The sequence below is a fragment of the Vicugna pacos genome, chromosome 6 (genome assembly GCF_048564905.1).
Source record: "Vicugna pacos chromosome 6, VicPac4, whole genome shotgun sequence".
NCBI lineage: Eukaryota > Metazoa > Chordata > Mammalia > Artiodactyla > Camelidae > Vicugna > Vicugna pacos.
In genome coordinates this window covers 33,483,955-33,491,259 of record NC_132992.1, presented here as the reverse complement: position 1 = coordinate 33,491,259, position 7,305 = coordinate 33,483,955, and the positions used below count along the sequence as shown (strand labels likewise).

The following is a 7,305-nucleotide window of genomic DNA, read 5'->3' as shown; positions in this document are numbered from 1 at the left end:
CCCCCTCTTCCCCTTTGGTTCACCTAAGTTTGTTTTCTATGTCTGTGAGTCTGTTTCTCTTTCATAAATAAGTTCATCATCAAGTTTTAGAGTCCACATATAAGTGACATCATATGTATTTGTCTTTCTCTGTCTGACTTACTTAATATGATAAATTCTAGGCCCATCCATGTTAGTGCAATTGGCATTATTTCATTCTTTTTTATCGCTGAGTAATATTCCATTGTATATATACCACATCTTCTTTATCCAATCATCTGTTGATGGACATTTGGGTTGTTTCCATGTCTGTATCATTTCTTTTAAATGTTTTCACTACAACAGTGTTTTAAAACTTTCTTCTCTTCCTACTCCTCCCTTTACCTCAACCCACAGTACATTTTTTATTATAACTCACTACATGTGCACGTGTGCGAACAAAACAAAAATTTCACAAAATGATTCTCACCCATGCTACAGTTTCAGTGTACTCTGATATTTTCTATTTTACTTCATTTCTTTAAAAATAAATATAAACTGAGACCTACTCTATAAGTTTTATGACCTATTACTAATTGAGATCTACAGTTTAAAAAACATTGCTCTTAAAGCTATTTTAAAAATAATAGTGGAAAAACTGCTTAAGATATTTAATAGAAAAGCCATTCCTGAGACTATTTAAAATTTGGAAAATATTAAATTCTAGAAAAGTAGTATGATGTTGGAATGGGTGAAGAAAAGGGAGATCACATCCATGACCTTTGGGGTCATAGGGTTCCAGACCCGAGGGCTTAAATTTGGGAAGGGGAAGAAAAAAGGGAGTAGAAGATACATGGCACAGATAGGAAATAGACTGAAATCCTGATAACTTCATCTGACAAATTCTGCTGAAAACAGTTGAGTAAACTCCTGAGTCAGGGAACTTAAAAACATCTAATTCCCAGATGGTATCACCAGCACACTGTGAAACAATATGTTCTTTTTAAATTAATTCCATTTCATTGATTTTTAATGACAAAATAATACATGAACACTTTCTTGTCATAAAAATTAGAATTATAGAGAAAAAATTTCCTCTTGACAGTTTTCTCCTCTCCTATCCCAGTGACTTTTCAAGAACTATTTTCAATTTGAATATACTTTCAGATCTTTCTAACGCCTTTGTGTTGGGCTGGAAAGGAAAATATACATGGACATATAGGAATATATTAAGAACTTCGCTGGTTTACAATGAGTGCTTTGCTCTGTAACTTGTTTTTTAGGTAACAATATGTGTGAAGACTTTTCTACATTAGTGCACAGAGATAGATCTCATTCTTTTAAATATAATTATTGACATGTTTGGTTTGGGTATACCATTTTATAAATTTGATTTTGCTTGTTCCCTCTGTTTCACTCCTGTTTCTTGCTGTGATGTTGTGGGACAAGAAGAAATATAAAGGAGCTCCGTGCTTTCTACATCCGGGTATGCACTGCCTTCCTGGACTCATTCAGTCCGGCCGTCTCCAGGTGCAGACCTTGGCTCATGAGGAACCCTTCTCCTCCCCTCATCCCACACCAGAATGGGTGGATACCTGTCAGCTGCATGGAGGGTATCTGCCAGCACATGAGGGCTGCAGCTGGGGTGGCTTCTCAGTCAGCAGGTGGGTAGCAAGCTTGGACAGCTGCATCATACCTCCTTCATCCAGTCCAAAAGAGTTTTGTCTCCATTTTCTTTAATTTAAACAATCTACTTTTCCCTAAAACCCTAGATTTCCAAACCTCCCACCCAATCCCCTCCTCAAAAGGCTTTGTTTTAAATTTGCAGGTAATTTGCACAGTAGACATCACAGGACCACAGCTCAGCTCCCAGAGCCTTATGTGGGATCAGAAATGGGGCGAAGGCAAACATTCTGATTACGTGACAGTCCTTTTTAGTCTGAGTCACACTTTTCCTCACTACTGCATCAAAATAGTTGAGTGATAAATAAATAAAAATAAACCTAATTGCCTCCCTCCCCCAAAAAATAAAAGTGAAAAAAAAAATAGTTGCGTGCATAGAACGTCAGGTTCTTTGTGTAAAATTGTGATGGCGAAGATGCTGGAAAGTGTGTCACTGACTTGATTTAGGTCAAAATGGGCTTCTGCTCAGATCATCAGAACTTACTGTACCCAACCAGGAAGGCTAGAAGTTAGAATGTTTATGATCCTGTTCAGACAGAAATAAAAAATGTAGAGTGTTGGTCTTCCTTGAACCTTTGACAAACAAGGCCTCTCCTGCAGTTAGATTTTGAATTCATGATGACTTAATCCCTGGGGGAGGGGAGAAGGGCTATTGCCTGCAAGGAGAGCTCTAGGGAGGTCTGTGAGAAACAGGAGACTACGGACAGCCTGAGTTCCTTCTTTCCCTGAAAGAGCCTTTCCCCAGGGGCCCCGATCAGGCTGAGAGGCCTGGGACAGGTTTCTGAGCGCTGGAGGCAGGAAGTCCCCACATATCTATTCTGGAAAGGCATTAGAGCCGGTAGTCAAAGAATCAGAGCTCAGGGAATGATTCCTGCTTTCACCAAGGTTCTGGATGAAGGAAGGAAGATGCAGGAAAGAAAAAGGAGAAAGAAAACAGACAAGCTGCTAATGAATCAACAGATTCCTGCATAACATTTTACCTCTCAGTTAAAGTGAAGTCATTGGACTCTTGTTTACTTGTTAGAAAATGATGACTCATCCAAGAATCCATTAGAAATGATCAGATTGGGCCATATTCCCTTGTGCTTTGTTGAGTGCAGACAGGCTAGGGAAACTGAGGCACCACTGGGTGGGAAGAGGCGTAGAAAGAATGAGAGAAAGCGCAAGCTCCCAGAAGTGACGCATACATCTAGAAAAGCACTCAGGATCAATGTGTGGCTTGAAAGTGAGTAGTTTCTCACTTTGATTCATAGGTTGCCACATTTTCAGAAACATTTTTGTGTCACATAACTAACAAAAAGATTCATGGAAGCTTAAGAAAAAAAAACCAAGAAAGGGTGTCTTTCTTGTTGCAGTACTACGGTTTTGCTGGAATGAGAGGAGAATTTTTGCTCACATGAACTATGAAGGAAGCTGGTTAGAAAGAAGCTAATTTTATCAGAAATTTATCATTGAGAATCATGAAACTGAATGTCAGGGGGTCTTTGCTCCTTAGGTTCCCCAGGGACAAGAGAGACAGAAAAAAACAAAATCAAGATATTTGCTTACTGATAAAGGACCTTTTTAAAATGTATGCACAAGTCTTCAAAGTTATTTATTGCAGGCTGCGTTAAACCTGTCCCTTAACAGTTATGAGAGTGTTCACACCAATGCTGAATCCAGCCCTTGGGTCTCGTTCCAGTGAGTCTGTCTCCAATCATCCAGGATCTGCAGCCTCTTTTAAGGCAGGATTCTGTACATCCGGAGGTCAGGTTCACTCAGGGAGCTAAGAACAAGGGTAAGAGACCAAGAAATGTGTATGTTAACATTTTCTGAAGAAATAGAACCTCTGTCTCTATCCCTATCTATCTGTCTATCTATTGGGAGAGGGAGAGAGATTTCAAGGGACTGGCTCAAGTGATTGTGGAGCTGTGGAGTCTGGTAAATCTAAAATCTGCTGTGCTGGACATCCAGGGAAGAACTGATGTTGCAGCACAAGTTCAAAGACAATCTGGAGGTAGAATTACCCCTTCTTTGGGGTCCCTCAGTCTATTTTCTCTTATAGCCTCAATTGATGGATGAGACCCATCCACATTGTGAAGGATAATCTGTGTGACTAAAAGTCTACTGATTTAAATGTCAATCTCAGGTTAAAAAATACCTTCCCAGCAACATCCAAATTCGTGTTTAACCAACTATCTGGGTACTGTGGCCCAAGTTGACACAAAAAATCAATAACTAGTTTGTGTTATTTAAGCTCTTTTGATTGCAAAGGACACCCTCACCCAAACTGGAACTCACCCCAGAACAAAGGCAGTTCTCAGGGATGGCGAGTCCTTTACCCACTCTCATGGTGGAGAATGTCCATTTGGTAGCAAGAGAGGGGTGGAGCAGAGATGCAGAGAAACAGAAGATACAGAGTTCTCTCAGGCAACGGTTCTCAACTGGAGGAACATGTCAGGATTGCTGGTGGAGCTTTATGAAGGTGGACATGCTCAGACCCCTCCTTAGACTTCCGGAATCACAGCCACACCCTATTTCTTGACGACACAATTCCCACTAGAGGCAGGTTATATTCCAACAGAAGAGACATCTGATTCAGGGACTGAGAGAAGTACATTCAGATACACTCACTGCAAATTGTTGGACTACAGAGATGAAGGGGAGGAAAAAAAGTAGTGAGAGGCGTTGGCAAGCACTAATAATTCCAAAGAAAGAGAGAAATACACAGATTAAAAGGAAAACTAACATAAGAATTGAAGATAATGGTAGAAATTCTGTAAATTATGTATAAGAGTCATACCTAGATGGGCTTTTTAATTGAAATATAGTTGATTTACGATGGTGTGTTTCCGGTGTACAGCAAAGTGATTCAGTTATACATATATATACATATTCTTTTCCATATTTTTATAGGTTATTACAAGATATTGAATATAGTCCCCTGTGCTATACAGTAGGACCTTGTTGTTTATCTATTTTATATACAGTAGTTTATATCTGCTAATCCCAAACTCCTAATTTATCCCTTCCAACCCTCCATCCCCCTGGTAACCATACATTTGTTTTCAATGTCTGTGAGTCTGTTTCTATTTTGTAAATAAGTTCATTTGCGGTATTTTTGTTTTAGATTCCACATATAACTGGTATCATATGGTATTTTTCTTTCTCTTTCTGGCTTACTTCACATAGTATGACAATCTCTAAGTCCATTCACTTTGCTGCAAATGACATTACTTCATTCTTTTGTATGGAATGTATTCCATTGTATATATACACCACATCTTTTTTATCCAGTCGTCTGTTGATGGACATTTAGGTTGCTTCTGTGTCTTGGCTATTGTAAACAGTGCTTCTATGAACATTGGAGTTCATGTACCTTTTCAAATTAGAGTTCCTTTCGGCTATATGCCAGGAGTGGGATCGCCAGATCATATGGTAAGTCTATTTTTAGTTTTTTAAGGAATCTCCATACTGTTTTCTATAGTGGCTGCACCAAATTACATTCACACCAAGAGTGTAGGAGGGTTCCCTTTTCTCCACACTCTCTCTCCAGCATTTATTGTTTATGGACTTTTTAATGATGGCCATTCTGACTGGTGTGAGGTAATACCTCATTGTAGTTTTAATTTTCATTTCTCTGATAATTAGTGATATTGGGAGGGGAATGAGGCAGGACATAAAGTTAGATCCTCTGGCTCTCAATGAGGTTGGAGGGCAGTTCTTAAAAGAAGGTCATAGGTGCTGACTCCTGGAAATGAAAGCCCACTTAGCCCCAGGGCATGCACAGAAAGCATAAAAAGAAAGCCAAGGGGAAAGATGTTTTGTTGAGCAAAGCACAGTATTGTCCTTTATAGTCCACCCTTTGTGTCATTCATATCCACTCAAGCTTCTCATTACGTTCGCTCTATCCTAGCAGTGGTAATTCAAGATGGTGGTTAGGCACCATTCATGTCGAAAACTTGAAAGAGGAGACTTAGTTGGGCAATCTATGTACCCACAACTGCAGTTGGTCCTGATGTTATAGCTGACATTCATCTACAACACATTCTAGCATTTCTGCGTGCCTAGGTGGCTTGGCATGCCTTTGTCAGGTATGGTTGGTAACAACTGCCCATTCACAATTAAGTCTGGGCATGGGAGCACCAGGAGATGCCTCAATGGTTCCCTCAGTTCCAGACATGTTTCTTCTTGTCCCTAAAATGTAGCAGCAACCTATATCCTCAAGATGATCAAGATCAGTTGTCCCTGCGAGTGTCTTAACTTCTTTCTTTGCCTGCTGGCCTGTGTACACGAGGAGAACACAATGACTAGGGAGCAACCAGTTTCAGTTTTTGCAGGCTTCAGGACTTGTAGACTTGCAGAAATTAAAGTCAGGGGCATAGGAAGCACAAATTACCCAAGTGAGTTGCTGGAAATGGCAGTAAAATGGACTGTTCTTACTTTGTGTCTGGATGCATGTGTTTTATCTATGGGGACACAGCATCATTGGTTTAAGATGTCCACTGCATCCTGAAAGATGGCATATTATCTCCACACTGGTGCCTTAGCATGCCTTCAAAAAACAGTTTCAATACTTTTTCAGATGAACAGCTTCTGGATAACCTAGCACGTGGTGGAACCAGTAGATCCTCTGGTCACGTGCCCATTGTCACAGTTTTTTTTGACATAAAGTGGGTTTTTTGACCTGGGGTAATATTATGTGGAATCCCTACTGGTAAATTAGACAGTCTGTGAGTCCTTGATTAATGGTGTTGGAAATGTGAGTAGAAAAGGCAAACATCTTACCTTACTTTCCTAATGTCAGTCAGCATCAGGATGAATTTCTGAATGAAGTGATCCAATATAATCAGTTTGCCAACCAGCTAAATGACTGGTTGATCTTCTCAACAGAAACAACAGAAGCCAGATGAACAGATACCTTCAAAGAGCCAAAAGAAAATAACTACCAACCTAGCAAACTTATACGGCAGGAATGAAGGCCCATAAAACAAGTCTCAAAGAGACTGAAATCATACGGACCATGATTTAGGTCCTCAGTTCAGTTGTGCTAGACTTCAACTAACAACTACAACAACCAAAGCTAGAAAATCTACATGTTTGCAATTAAGACATACACTTCTACATAACTCGTGTCAAAGAACAAATCATAATGGACATTTAGAAATATTTGATGGGGAGGGTATAGCTCAGTGGTAGAGTACATGCTTAGAATGCATGAGGTCCTGTGTTCAATCCCCATTACCTCCATTAAATACATACATACATACATACATAAACCTCTCCATACATACATAAATAAACTTAATTACTTCCCCCCAAAAGAATTTTAAAAAAAGAATTTAAAAATAATTAAAAAATAAAAATATTTGGAATTGAATAATAAAACAGTCCATATCAAAACCTGTGTAATGAAGTTTCTTAAACGGAAATTAATTAGTCTTGAATGCATCATTCACAAAGAACAGCTGAAAAATCAGTGAATGAAGCACCCATTTTAAGAAATTAGAAAAAGAACAGCAAAATAAACTCAAAGAAAGCAGATGAAAGGAAAGACTAAATCAAAGGGATTAGGAAAGTAAGAAACAAGCATAATGAGGAACAAAAACTCCAAAATTCAGTCTTCTGAAAAAGTTAATAAGACTGACACCTGACTGCCAGTAGGGAGAGGATGCAAATAACCAA

At 39.2% G+C, this 7,305-nt stretch overlaps 1 non-coding gene across 1 annotated transcript; it reads left to right on the top strand.

Moving 5' to 3' along the window:
- Positions 1-6,797: 6,797 nt before the first annotated feature.
- TRNAS-AGA (transfer RNA serine (anticodon AGA)) lies at positions 6,798-6,870 on the top strand. The gene has a single exon. It is a non-coding gene; the product is annotated as a tRNA-Ser (tRNA).
- Positions 6,871-7,305: the final 435 nt, after the last annotated feature.